Source organism: Rhinoderma darwinii, chromosome 1 (genome assembly GCF_050947455.1).
Source record: "Rhinoderma darwinii isolate aRhiDar2 chromosome 1, aRhiDar2.hap1, whole genome shotgun sequence".
Lineage (NCBI taxonomy): Eukaryota > Metazoa > Chordata > Amphibia > Anura > Rhinodermatidae > Rhinoderma > Rhinoderma darwinii.
In genome coordinates, this window is record NC_134687.1 from 244,982,895 (window position 1) to 244,997,306 (window position 14,412).

General features: G+C 45.7%; 1 protein-coding gene across 1 annotated transcript in view; it reads left to right on the top strand.

Moving 5' to 3' along the window:
• Positions 1-452: 452 nt before the first annotated feature.
• ADAMTS10 (ADAM metallopeptidase with thrombospondin type 1 motif 10) overlaps positions 453-14,412 on the top strand; it is a 132,753-nt gene continuing 118,793 nt past the window's right edge. Inside the window, exon 1 of the mRNA XM_075850091.1 lies at positions 453-518. The gene's annotated coding sequence lies outside the window, so the exon portion shown is untranslated. The remainder of the gene's footprint in view (positions 519-14,412) is intronic.

Consider the following 14,412-nt stretch of genomic DNA (forward strand, 5'->3'; position numbering starts at 1 on the left):
GAGACTGCTGCTGCTTTGAAGATCTTGAAGGGGGGATAGTAGGGTTGTCATCTGGGGCAGGGGGACTGTGTCTGACATGGAAGCTCCAATGATAACTATCCATATACTGTATGTATGGCATCCATCACACCCTCCGTTACCGTATATGTAGGGAGAGATATGCAGCTCGATCTCTGAATTGCCACCTGAGACAAAAGGGCAACTATTTAGATTTTTATGAACCTTTAGAAAAAAGTACCAAAAGGGTTTTGAGGGGTTAATGATTAGGAGTTTTTTACCCAATATTTTTAGCATCACCCCATATTCAATATAGTTTTGCAATACAGATTGCAGTTTACTATGAGAGTGTAGGATCTCCTGAGAATTACCCAAAATACCAGACTTTATCTTTATCTTCCATACCAGACTTTATCTTCCAAATAACCTGCTACTGAAAATTACAGAAGGGACAACAAGGTTGAAGGAGGGGATCAAACTTGGATTTTATACCACATACAAACTACAACATAATCTCACAGGTAAGTCTAATGTGGTAAGATTGACAACATTACAGGTGGGATTGTCATCATATCAGAATCTATGCGTTCTTCTACTCCTACAACAAGACTTGTTTACTCATCTATCATGTTTCTTGGCATTTCGTCTCTTCTTTTCCTATTCACGGCGAATGCGGCATCTAAAGGAATTTTAAAAATCATTATTATGATCCAAATTTATTTGTTGTAAACCAGGTCTATATTGGTTAGATTCCTTGTAAGAACTAGAATACAACCCAGAATCTGTGGTCCAGTGATCACGATATTTTCTTGAACAATGTTTGCAGTAACGCATCAACTTTCTCTTAAGAATTTTATCAGTATGGCAGGAAAACATATTGTTTGACTCAAAGTCAATGTTATCACGTAAAAATGTATCATCTTTCCTCATTTCCTCCTAGATTTGTAGCATTTTTTGCATACAGGAGTATTGGAAGCGCCCGGGCCAGGCGATTCAGCAGCTTCCCTGTCGCCCAGGCGCTTCTTCTATCAGTGGCGTCGCTACCGCTGTAGCAGCCATAGCCCCCCACTAGCACAACTGTAGCTCCCTGAATGAGAGAACATCCAACTCCCCCTCTTTTCTATTAGTGTGTTTGTTTGTCTGGTTGCGACCTTTTATGGTCAGTTGTATTACTTAAAGGATTAAATGTAAATGTATGCATATACATATATATATATATATATATATATACACTACCGTTCAAAAGTTTAGGGTCACTTAGAAATTTCCTTATTTTTGAAAGAAAAGCACAGTTTTTTTCAATGAAGATAACATTAAATTAATCAGAAATACACTCTATACATTGTTAATGTGCTAAATGACTATTCTAGCTGCAAACGTCTGGTTTTTAATGCAATATCTACATAGGTGTCACGGACACACGGTATGTGGACCCACTAGGCCGCTCCGCCGTAGCGGGGAGGCAGCTGACCAGGTCACAGTCTATGCGGAAGACAATGGCAGACAGTAATGCTTGGGTACCTGAAATAGTCCGGGCGGTGGCTGTGGCTTCAGCACGGATGGAGGCAGGTGCGGCTGGTGGCGCCAGACGTGGCGGGCAGTATCCGATGAAGCGGAAGACACTTGATGTGGCAGATGACACTTGGCGTGGCAGAAGACACTTGACGTGGCAGATGACACTTGACGTGGCAGATGACTCTTGACGTGGCAGAAGACACTTGACGTGGCAGATGACACCCCAACGCTGGTAGGCACAGGAACAATACAGAATACAGGAACGGTAACAGGGCACGGGTAACAGCTGGAACGGGAGACACTTCGGGTATGTTCACACGGCCAAATTTCAGACGTATACGAGGCGTATTATGCCTCGTTTTACGTCTGAAAATACGGCTCCAATACGTCGGCAAACATCTGCCCATTCATTTGAATGGGTTTGCCGACGTACTGTGCAGACGACCTGTTATTTACGCGTCGTCGTTTGACAGCTGTCAAACGACGACTCGTAAAAATACAGCCTCGTCAAAAGAAGTGCAGGACACTTCTTTCAGACGTTTTTGGAGCTGTTTTCTCATAGACTCCAATGAAAACAGCTCCAAAAACGGAGGTAAAAAACGCCGCGAAAACGGCGCGAAAAACGCCGCGAAAAATGCGAGTTGGTAAAAAAACGTCTGAAAAGCAGGGTCTGTTTTCCCTTGAAAACAGCTCTGGATTTTCAGACGTTTTGGTTGACTACGTGTGAACATACCCTTCGGGACCATTGCGAGACAGACTGGGAAAGACTAACAATGCTCAGGCAAGGATTAGAAGGCCAGGTGCCTTCTTATAGACCAGGAAATCGTGGCAGTTGATAGTGATAATGGAGCATTCTTCGACGAAAGTAAAGTTTGAAGGAGAAAATTATTATTTGAAATAAAAATCATTATTTCTAACCTTGTCAATGTCTTGACTATATTTTCTAGTCATTTTGCAACTCATTTGATAAATATAAGTGTGAGTTTTCATGGAAAACACAAAATTGTCTGGGTGACCCCAAACTTTTGAATAATAATTTTCTCCTTGAAACTTTGCTTTTGTCAAAGAATGCTCCATTTGCAGCAATTACAGCATTGCAGACCTTTGGCATTCTAGCTGTTAATTTGCTGAGGTAATTGGGAGAAATTTCACCCCATGCTTCCAGAAGTTGGATTTTTTATATATATATGTATATATATATATATATATATATACACACAAGTTGGATTGGCTTGATGGGCACTTCATGCGTACCATACGGTCAAGCTGCTCCCACAACAGCTCTATGGGGTTGAGATCTGGTGACTGCGCTGGCCACTCCATTAAAGATAGAATACCAGCTGCCTGCTTCTTCCCTAAATAGTTCTTGCATGATTTGGAGGTGTGCTTTGGGTCGTGTTCCTGTTGAAGGATGAAATTGGCTCCAATCAAGCACTGTCCACAGGGTATGGCGTTGCAAAATGGAGTGATAGCCTTCCTTATTCAAAATCCCTTTTACCTTGTACAAATCTCCCACTTTACCAGCACCAAAGCAACCCCAGACCATCTTCCAGCATCTTTTCAGTTGTTCTGCGTCTCACAAATGTTCTTCTGTGTGATCTAAACACCTCAAACTTCGATTCGTCTGTCCATAACACTTTTTTCCAATCTTCCTCTGTCCAATGTCTGTGTGCTTTTACCCATATTAATCTTTTCCTTGTATTAGCCAGTCTCAGATGTGGCTTTTTCTTTGCCACTCTGCCCTGAAGGCCAGCATCCCGGAGTCGCCTCTTCACTGTAGACGTTGACACTGGCGTTTTGCGAGTACTATTTAATGAAGCTGCCAGTTGAGGACCTGTGATGCGTCTATTTCTCAAACTAGAGACTCTAATGTACTTGTCTTGTTGCTCAGTTGTGCAGCGGGGCCTCCCACTTCTCTTTCTACTCTGGTTAGAGCCTGTGTGTGCTGTCCTCTGAAGGGAGTAGTACACACCATTGTAGGAAATCTTCAGTTTCTTGGCAATTTCTCATATGGAATAGCCTTCATTTCTGAGAACAAGAATAGACTGTCGAGTTTCACATGAAAGCTCTCTTTTTCTAGCCATTTTGACAGTTTAATCGAACCCACAAATGTAATGCTCCAGATTCTCAAATAGCTCAAAGGAAGGTCAGTTTTATAGCTCCCCTAAACAGCAAAACTGTTTACAGCGGTGCTAACATAATTGCACAAGGGTTTTCAAGTGTTTTTTAATCATCCATTAGCCTTCTAACACAGTTAGCAAACTTAATGTACCATTAGAACACTTGAGTGATGGTTGCTGGAAATGGGCCTCTATACACCTATGTAGATATTGCATTAAAAACCAGACGTTTGCAGCTAGAATAGTCATTTAGCACATTAACAATGTATAGAGTGTATTTCTGATTAATTTTATGTTATCTTCATTGAAAAAAACTGCGCTTTTCTTTCAAAAATAAGGAAATTTCTAAGTGACCCTAAACTTTTGAACGGTAGTGTGTATATATATATTTTTTTTTTTTTATATATATATGTATATATATATATATATATATATACACACACACATATACATGCCCTTCTCTGTTACTCTCTAACTAATAAAATCTACTTTACAGAGAGCAGCATGACTTATGTCTACACAAGTAAGTCTTTGGCAGACCAAAACCAGATCAGGTCCCTGGCTGTGCTGTCTCTATTTAGATATCATAATAATTTTGACATCTGGAGCAGTATGGATCTGCTAAAGCAAGTTACACAGTCTGCCAAAAAGCTTAAACAGAGAAAGATAATAGCCACGGATAGTAGGAGATATAGAAATAGGTTGTTCTAAATAACTGGGTGGGCTACAAGGTGCAGTTAAGGGGAACATATAGTAAACAATTGAGATCACGATTTTCCTGACATTCAGGGAAGACTCATCTGTAAACAATGTAGGAAGCAATAGGTTTATATATTTCATTAACATACAGTTCCACCATTTAATAATTCTGACTTTATAGTCATCAAATGTAAAACACCTTTTCTGTGTTTTTTACCTATTCTTCAGTTTAAGTTTTTTTATTGAGTATAAATTTAAATATACACTATATGGCCAAAACTATGTGGACACCTGACCAGCACAACTATATGAGCTTGTTGGACATCCCATCCTTAACCCATGGGCAGTAATATGGAGTTGGAGTAGGCATTCATTTGGACTCTGTGGTAATTTGTGCCCATTCTGCCAAAAGAGCATTTGTGATGTCAGAAATTGGTGTTGGACGAGAAGGTCTGGCTTCCTAATCGGCATTCCTTCATCACAGAGGTGTTTTATGGGGTTGAGGTAAGGGCTCTATGCAGTCCACTTGAGTTACTCCTCAAAAAACTTTTCAAACCATGCTGGAACAGGAAAAGGCTTTCCCCAACTGTTGCCACAATGTTGGAGGCATTCAATTGTCTAAAATGTCTTTGTATTCTGAAGCTGAATAGTGAATATGAGACCTAGCCCAAACACTGAAAAAGAGCCCTAGACAGTTATCCCTCCTCCTCCAAATGTTACAGTAGGCACTATTTATTCTGGTAGGTAGCAATTTCCTGGCATCCACCAAACCCAGATTTGTCCATCATACTGCCAGATAGTGCAACGTGATCCATCACTCCAAAAAACGTTTCCTCTGCTCCAGATTCCAGTGGCGACATGCTTTACACCTGTAGCGTCCATGGCCGCGGGCCGTCGGGTTCACTCACCTCCCGACGCCCGCAGCCATGGATCCGTGAGCGCTGGTCCCCGTCTCCCTCCTAGGAGACGCCAGCGCTCACTTCCGCTCCGTTCGGCTGTGTCCCGTAGGGTGCGCGCGCACGCTCGCGCCCGGCCTTAAAGGGCCAGCGCGCGCAAATAGGAAATCGTCATCATCATCAACTGCCACGATTTCCTTGTCTATAAGAAGGCCCCTGGCCTTCTAATCCTTGCCTGAGCGTTGTTCGTTTTCCCAGTCTGTCTTGCAAATGGTCCCTTAGTGTTACCCGTTCCAATTGTTACCCGTGCCTTGTTACCCGTTCCTGTTCCCCGTGCTGTGCCTTAGTATCGAGTCGTGTCACGCCCTGTGTCATCCGCCACGTCCGGAGGAATCCGCCACGTCCTGTGTCATCTGCCATGTCCGGAGGAATCCGCCACGTCGTGTGTCTTCTGCCACACCCGGAGGAGTCCGCCACGTCTGGCGCAACTTGCGGCTCCTGTGTCATCCGCCACGTTTGGCGCCATCTGCTGCACCCATCTCATCTGTGCCAGAGCTGCGGCCACCATCTGGACTATTCAGGTACCCTTGTGCGGGACATTGTATTTCTGGGGTGTCCTGTTGTTTGGCCAGCGGCCTCCCCGCTGAGGCGGTACGGCCTAGTGGGTCCACTAACCCGCTCCGTGACAACACCACTCTAGCCGACGCTTGGCATTGTGCATCTAAGGCTTGTGTGTATCAGCTTATGCATTTCTTGAAGCTCCAGGCCATTTACCTAAGGGTATGTTCACACGGCTTACTTTCAGCCATTTTTCAGACCATAAACGCCCCAAAACACGGCTGAAAATACGAGGGCTGAATGCCTCCAAACATCTGGCCATTGATTTCAATGGGAAAAATGGCGTTTTGTTCCCACAGGGCTTTCTTTACACACCGTTTTTGTCACTTTTTGAGCCATTTTTGGAGTTGTTTTTCATTGTCTCAATAGAAATACAGCTCCAAAAATGGCCGTAAATAATGCATCAAAAATGCCTGATGCATAAAAAATGGCTAAAAATCAGGGGCTGTTTTAGTTTGAAAAACAGCTCCGTATTTTAGAGCCATTTTTTGATACGCGTGTGAACATAGCCTTAGGGTATGTACACACGTACAAAAAGAAGTGGGGGAAAATTACGGAACAAAAACAGCCTCTAATTTGAAGGCTTTTTTTAAACTGAAAATGAAGTGGGTTTTTTTAAGCTTCCTTTAAGGCGTTTTTTAAGGCGTTTTTCATAGTGTCAATGGAAAATCGGTTCCAAAAACACTGCAAGAAGTGACATGCTACTTCGTTTTACGAGTCTTCTTTTTACGAGGCGTTTTTTAATTCAGCAGCGTAAAAAATACACCTCATGTGAACAGCCCATTGTATTTTCCATTGAATTCAATGTTTGTAGGCGTTTTGCTAGTGTCTTTCCAGGTGCATTTGGCAACTTTCTAAATATACTACATAACACATTTTTACATAGAATAGTTAAAAGTTTTGCGAGTTTCCCTGTAATATCCCGGGGGGAAGGGGGGGGGGTGATGGTTTGCTTATCAGTTATTACTTATTAATATCTAATATATGGTTCACTTGATATTATATAATAATATAACTGTATAGTTTATTTATTATTATATGGTTACTGTTGGTAAAGGTGTTAATGGTGTTGGTCTAGGGCAGGAAAGTATACGTATTATTTAATCATAATCGGTCTAAAATTCTAATAACTGCAAATCCACAGAGAAAAAGGGACCAAACGGCGCTGCTCGTAAAGATGTCAAAATAGAATGTAAATAAATAACGTATTTATTTTGAAGAAAGGGCTACGCGTTTCGACGCCAGTCCTGGCCCCTTTTTCTCTGTGGATTTGCAGTTACCTCTTGACAACAAACTTGGTTTGTGTGTGCATGGATCTGGCAGCAGCTCTTTTGCTTTTGTTACATCTAACCGGTGTCCACAACTCTAGGTGAGCAATTTTCTTCTTGTTTAATTGCCCCTGTGGTTTTATCGCTTTTATTTGCACTATGTGGCGCCGTGTCTGTTTTATCTGCTTTTAGTAAAATTCTAATAGGAATGAAAGCTCTGTGCTTTTTTTTTTATACAGAGCTACAAATTTCCTGCTATATACAACCATCCATACCTCCCAACCGTCCCGGATTCAGCAGGACATTCCTGGATTTCGGACGGTGTCCCACTGTCCTTGGCAGCCAGTGGTATGTCCCGTACTCCTGGTGTCCTCAGGACGCAGATACAGTTGTACCCAATGCTGAAGTAGGGAACCGTCTGCTTCTGCATTAGTACAGAGGACTCTCCGGGCACAATGCTACTTTAAGCGCTGAGCCCGGGGAAGCCCTCAACGTCACTGTCCATATATGGACAGTGATGTCAGTGGCTCCTCCATTGCTGAATCTCTTGCCAGAGCATTGCCGATGCTATGGCCGGGGATTCCGCTCCTAGAGGGAATGCCTGATGTCATTCTCTATATATGGACAGTGACGTCAGTGGTTCCTCCAGGAGTGGAATCCACGGCCATGGCATTGCCGACGCTCTGGCTTTGGATTCCGCCCCTAGAGGGAGTCCCAATGGCTACAGCAGGGGGGAGTATCACTATCTACAGGGGTGGCATTATCTTTAAGGGGAATGTAGCACTATCTACATGGGCACTGTGGCACTATCTACAGGGGACACTGTGGCACTATCTACATGGGCACTGTGGTACTATGTGGGCACTAGCACCTATATGTGGGCACTGACACTAGGTGCAGCTAAGGGGGATTATATTGTATGGGGCATTATACTGTATGGGGGAAGCTATGGGGCATTATAATGTATAGGGGAAGCTACAGGTGCATTATACTGTATGGGGCAGCTTTGGGGGCATTATAAAGTATGGTGGCAGCTAAGGGGGCATTAAGATGTATGGTGGTAGCTATGGGGGCATTATAGTGTATGGTGGTAGTTATGGGGGTAAAATACTGTATGGGGGAATCTATAGGCCATGGGGAAGTTGTGGGGACATTATATTATATGGGGCAGTTATGGGGCATTATACTGTATAAGAGCATCTATTGGGCATTATTCTATATGGGGCAGCTATGGGGGCATTATACTGTATGGGTGCCTCTATGTGGGCATTATACTGTATGGGGCAGCTATTGTAAAGGATCTGCCAGGCACAACTTCTGTGTATACGCCCATAGGTAATCAGTCTGCACCTGAGTCTATGTCTCTGAGACTGACTCCATCTTCCACCACTCAGGATGGCAGGCTTAGGAGCGGGAGAGCCTATCGCAGCCTGGCCAGACGGAGCTAGCTCCCGCCCTCTGTCTATTTATACCTGCCTTTCCTGTACCTCCTTTGCTTGTGATTCTTCTCGTGTGGTTTCCTGGCCCAGCTACAGCTTCTACTATTTGATCCTGCTCCATACTGACCCTGGCTTACTGACTACTCTCCTGCTCTGCGTTTGGTACTTCGTTCACTACTGGTTTGACTCGGCTTGTTCACCACTCTTGTTGCTCACGGTGTTGCCATGGGCAACTGCCCCATTTCCCTTAGCTTTGTGTACCCTTGTCTGTTTGTCTCGTGCACTTACTGAGCGTAGGGACCGCCGCCCAGTTGTACCCCGTCGCCTAGGGCGGGTCGTTGCAAGTAGGCAGGGACAGAGTGGCGGGTAGATTAGGGCTCACTTGTCCGTTTCCCTACCCCCATCATTACATAATGACAAGTCAGAATACCTAGTCTACCCTGGTCCCTGACACTACTATGGACCCCCTTGAGACCCTGGCCCAGCAAATGCAGGGTCTCTCCCTGCAGGTCCAGGCCCTGGCTCAGAGGGTCAACCAGCCTGACGCTACCATGGTAGTGCCCCTCACCTCACCTCTTGAACCCCACCTCAAGTTGTCTGACCGGTTCTCAGGGGACCGGAGGACTTTTCTCTCCTTTCGGGAGAGTTGTAGGCTCTACTTCCGCTTAAAGCCTCACTCCTCAGGTTCGGAGAGCCAGCGGGTGGGTATAATTATGTCCCGGCTCCAGGAAGGGCCCCAAGAGTGGGCCTTCTCCTTGGCTCCTGACGCCCCTGAACTTTCCTCCGTTGATCGTTTCTTTTCTGCTCTCGGACTCATTTATGACGAGACTGACAGGACTGCCTTTGCCGAGAGTCAGCTGGTGACCTTACGTCAGGGTAAGAGACCTGTTGAGGAGTATTCTGCTGACTTTAGGAAGTGGTGTGTAGCTTCCCAGGGGAATGACCCTGCCTTAAGGTGCCAGTTTAGGTTGGGTCTGTCGAACGCCCTGAAAGACCTGCTAGTTAGCTATCCCTCTTCTGACTCTCTTGACCAGGTTATGGCTTTAGCGGTACGACTTGACCGACGTCTCAGGGAACAACAACTTGAACGTTTTTGTGTTTTCCCCTCTGACTCCCCCATGATGCCTCCCGAGGTCCCGTTGCTTTGCTCTTCCACGGAAGACTCGGAGGTTCCTATGCAACTCGGGGCCTCCGTGTCCCCCCGACAACGTAGAGAGTTCCGCAGGAAGAATGGTCTCTGCTTCTATTGTGGGGATGACAAGCATCAAGTGAACACCTGTCCTAGGCGCAAGAATAAGCAGCCGGAAAACTTCCGCGCCTAAGTGATCATCGGGGAGGTCACTTGGGCGCACAGGTATTTCCCGTAAATATGAAACGTAATAAAATCTTGCTTCCCTTTCATGTCTCTTTTGGTGGTAGGTCTGCTACCGGAAGTGCCTTCGTGGATTCAGGGTCTTCTGCTAATATCATGTCTGTGGAATTTGCTATGTCTCTAGCTATGCCTTTGATTGATTTGCCTAAACCTGTCCCTGTAGTGGGTATCGACTCCACTCCTCTTGCTAATGGTTATTTTACACAGCAAACCCCTGTTTTTGAACTCCTTGTTGGCTCCATGCATTTGGAGCAGTGCTCTGTACTGTTGATGCAGGGATTATCGTCCGATTTAGTTTTAGGCCTTCCCTGGTTGCAGTTGCATAATCCCACATTTGACTGGAATACTGGGGAGCTTACCAAATGGGGTAATGAATGCTTGACGTCATGTTTTTCTGTTAATTCTATTTCTCCCCCTGAGGAGGTGAACATGCTACCTGAGTTTGTTCAGGACTTCGCTGATGTTTTCTCTAAGGAGGCCTCCGAAGTGTTACCTCCTCATAGAGAATACGATTGCGCTATCGAATTGGTACCAGGAGCTAAGCTCCCTAAGGGTAGGATATTTAATCTTTCTTGTCCCGAACGTGAAGCCATGAGAGAGTATATCCAGGAATGCCTGGCCAAGGGTTACATTCGCCCCTCTACTTCTCCGGTAGGTGCTGGCTTCTTCTTCGTAGGGAAGAAGGATGGTGGTCTTAGGCCATGCATTGACTACCGTAACTTGAATAAGGTCACTGTAAGGAACCAGTATCCCCTTCCTTTGATTCCTGATCTCTTTAATCAGGTTCAGGGGGACCAATGGTTCTCTAAGTTTGATCTACGGGGGGCGTATAACCTTATCCGCATCAAAGAGGGGGATGAGTGGAAGACTGCGTTTAACACGCCCTAAGGTCATTTCGAATACCTCGTCATGCCCTTTGGGTTGTGTAATGCTCCTGTGGTCTTCCAGAATTTCATAAATGAGATTTTAAGAGATTACCTGGGGGTATTTCTTGTAGTGTACCTTGATGACATACTGGTGTTTTCCAAGGACTTGTCCTCCCACATTGAGCATGTCAGGAAGGTGCTCCAGGTCCTTCGGGAAAACAAACTGTTTGCGAAAACCGAAAAATGTATGTTTGGGGTACAGGAGATACCATTTTTGGGTCAAATCCTCACTCCTCATGAATTCCGCATGGACCCCGCCAAGGTCCAGGCTGTGGCGGAATGGGTCCAACCTGCCTCCCTGAAGGCGTTACAGTGTTTCTTGGGATTCGCTAATTATTACAGGAGATTTATTGCTAACTTCTCGGTCATCGCTAAGCCTCTTACGGTCCTTAAGAAGTGCTTTATCTCGGCCCCGGTGCTGGTTCAGCTCAACCAAATGGAGCCATTTATCGTGGAAGTTGTCGCATCCGAGGTGGGAGTGGGGGCTGTCTTGTCCCAGGGTACCAGGTCCCTCACCCATCTCCGTCCCTGTGCCTACTTCTCCAGGAAGTTTTCGCCCACTGAGAGCAACTATGATATTGGCAACCGCGAACTCTTAGCCATTAAATGGGCATTTGAAGAGTGGCGCCACTTCCTGGAGGGGGCTAGGCACCAGGTAACGGTCCTTACCGACCACAAGAATCTGGTTTTCTTAGAATCCGCCCGGAGGCTAAACCCGAGACAAGCTCGATGGGCGCTATTTTTTACCAGATTCAACTTTTTGGTTACCTATAGGGCTGGGTCTAAAAATATTAAGGCCGATGCACTGTCGCCTAGCTTCATGGCCAGCCCTCCTTCGGAGGAAGATCCTGCTTGTATTTTGCCTCCTGGTATAATCATTTCTTCTATTGATTCTGATTTAGTCTCTGAAATTGCGGCTGATCAAGGTTCAGCTCCCGGGAACCTTCCTGAGGACAAGCTGTTTGTTCCCCTGCAATTCCGGCTAAGGGTACTTAGGGAAAATCATGACTCCGCACTATCTGGTCATCCAGGCGTCCTGGGTACCAAACACCTCATTGCCAGAAACTATTGGTGGCCTGGGTTGCCTAAAGACGTTAAGGCCTACGTCGCCGCTTGTGAGGTTTGTGCTAGGTCCAAGACTCCCAGGTCCCGACCAGCGGGCTTACTACGTTCTTTGCCCATTCCCCAGAGACCTTGGACCCATATCTCCATGGATTTTATCACCGATTTGCCTCCATCTCAAGGCAAGTCGGTGGTGTGGGTTGTAGTAGACCGCTTCAGTAAGATGTGCCACTTTGTGCCCCTCAAGAAACTCCCCAATGCCAAGACGTTAGCCTCCTTGTTTGTCAAACACATCCTGCGTCTCCATGGGGTCCCTGTCAATATTGTTTCTGACAGAGGGGTACAATTTGTTTCATTGTTTTGGAGAGCCTTCTGTAAAAAGTTGGAGATTGATCTGTCCTTCTCCTCTGCCTTCCATCCTGAAACTAATGGCCAAACTGAGAGGACTAATCAATCTCTAGAACAATATTTAAGGTGTTTTATCTCTGACTGTCAATATGATTGGGTCTCATTCATTCCCCTCGCCGAATTTTCCCTTAATAACCGGGTCAGTAACTCGTCAGGGGTCTCCCGCTTTTTCTGTAATTTTGGGTTTAATCCACGGTTCTCCTCCGTTTCACCTGGTAGTTCCAACAATCCCAAGGTAGAGGTCGTTCATCGGGAACTGTGCACAGTCTGGGCCCAGGTTCAGAAGAACCTAGAGGCGTCCCAGAGCGTACAAAAAACTCAGGCTCATAGAAGACGTTCTGCTAACCACTTGTTTATGGTCGGGGATCTGGTGTGGTTATCGTCTAGGAACTTGCGCCTTAAGGTCCCGTCCAAGAAGTTAGCTCCCCGGTTTATTGGGCAGTATAAGGTCATTGAAGTCCTCAATCCTGTCTCCTTCTGACTGGAGTTGCCGCCATCTTTTCGAATACACGACGTGTTTCATGCCTCCCTCCTTAAACGCTGCTCCCCGTCCTTGGCTCCCTCGAGGAAACTTCCTGTTCCCGTTCTCACCCCTGAGGGTGTGGAATTTGAGGTGGCCAAGATTGTGGACAGCAAGATGGTGCAAGGCTCCCTCCTGTACCTGGTACATTGGAGAGGATACGGGCCTGAGGAGAGGACTTGGGTACCCACCCGGGATGTTCACTCTGGGGTATTGGTCAGGAAGTTCCACCTTCGTTTCCCCAATAAACCAGGTCCACTTAGAAAGGGTCCGGTGGCCCCTCATAAAAGGGGGGGTACTGCAAAGGATCTGCCAGGCACAACTTCTGTGTATACGCCCATAGGTAATCAGTCTGCACCTGAGTCTATGTCTCTGAGACTGACTCCATCTTCCACCTCTCAGGATGGCAGGCTTAGGAGCGGGAGAGCCTATCGCAGCCTGGCCAGATGGAGCTAGCTCCCACCCTCTGTCTATTTATACCTCCCTTTCCTGTTCCTCCTTTGCTTGTGATTCTTCTCGTGTGGTTTCCTGGCCCAGCTACAGCTTCTACTATTTGATCCTGCTCCATACTGACCCTGGCTTACTGACTACTCTCCTGCTCTGCGTTTGGTACTTCGTTCACTCCTGGTTTGACTCGGCTCGTTCACCACTCTTGTTGCTCACGGTGTTGCCGTGGGCAACTGCCCCATTTCGCTTACCTTTGTGTACCCTTGTCTGTTTGTCTCGTGCACTTACTGAGCATAGGGACCGCCGCCCAGTTGTACCCCGTCGCCTAGGGCGGGTCGTTGCAAGTAGGCAGGGACAGAGTGGCGGGTAGATTAGTGCTCACTTGTCCATTTCCCTACCCCTATCATCACAGCTATTTGGCATTATACAGGGTGGGCCATTTATATGGATACACCTAAATAAAATGGGAATGGTTGGTGATATTAACTTCCTGTTTGTGGCACATTAGTATATGGGAGGGGGAAAACTTTTCAAGCTGGGTGTTGAACATGGCGGCCATTTTGAAGTCGGACATTTTGTATCCAACTTTTGTTTTTTCGATGGGAAGAGGGTCATGTGACACATCAAACTTATCGATAATTTCACAAGAAAAACAATGGTGTGCTTGGTTTTAACATTACTTTATTCTTTCATGAGTTATTTACAAGTTTCTGACCACTTATAAAATGTATTCAAAGTGCTGCCCATTGTGTTGGATTGTCAATGCAACCCTCTTCTCCCACTCTTTTGCAGTGTTGCTACCAGTTTGTGAAGAGTGGGAGAAGAGGGTTGCATTGACAATCCAACACAATGAGCAGCACTTTGAACACATTTTATAAGTGGTCAGAAACTTGTAAATAACTCATGAAAGAATAAAGTAACATTAAAACCAAGCACACCATTGTTTTTCTTGTGAAATTCTCGATAAGTTTGATGTGTCACATGACCCTCTTCCCATTGAAAAAACGAAAGTTGGATACAAAATGGCCGACTTAAAAATGGCCACCATGGTCAACACCCAGCTTGAAAAGTTTCCCCCCTCCCATATACTAATGTGCCACAAACAGGAAGTTAATATCACCAACC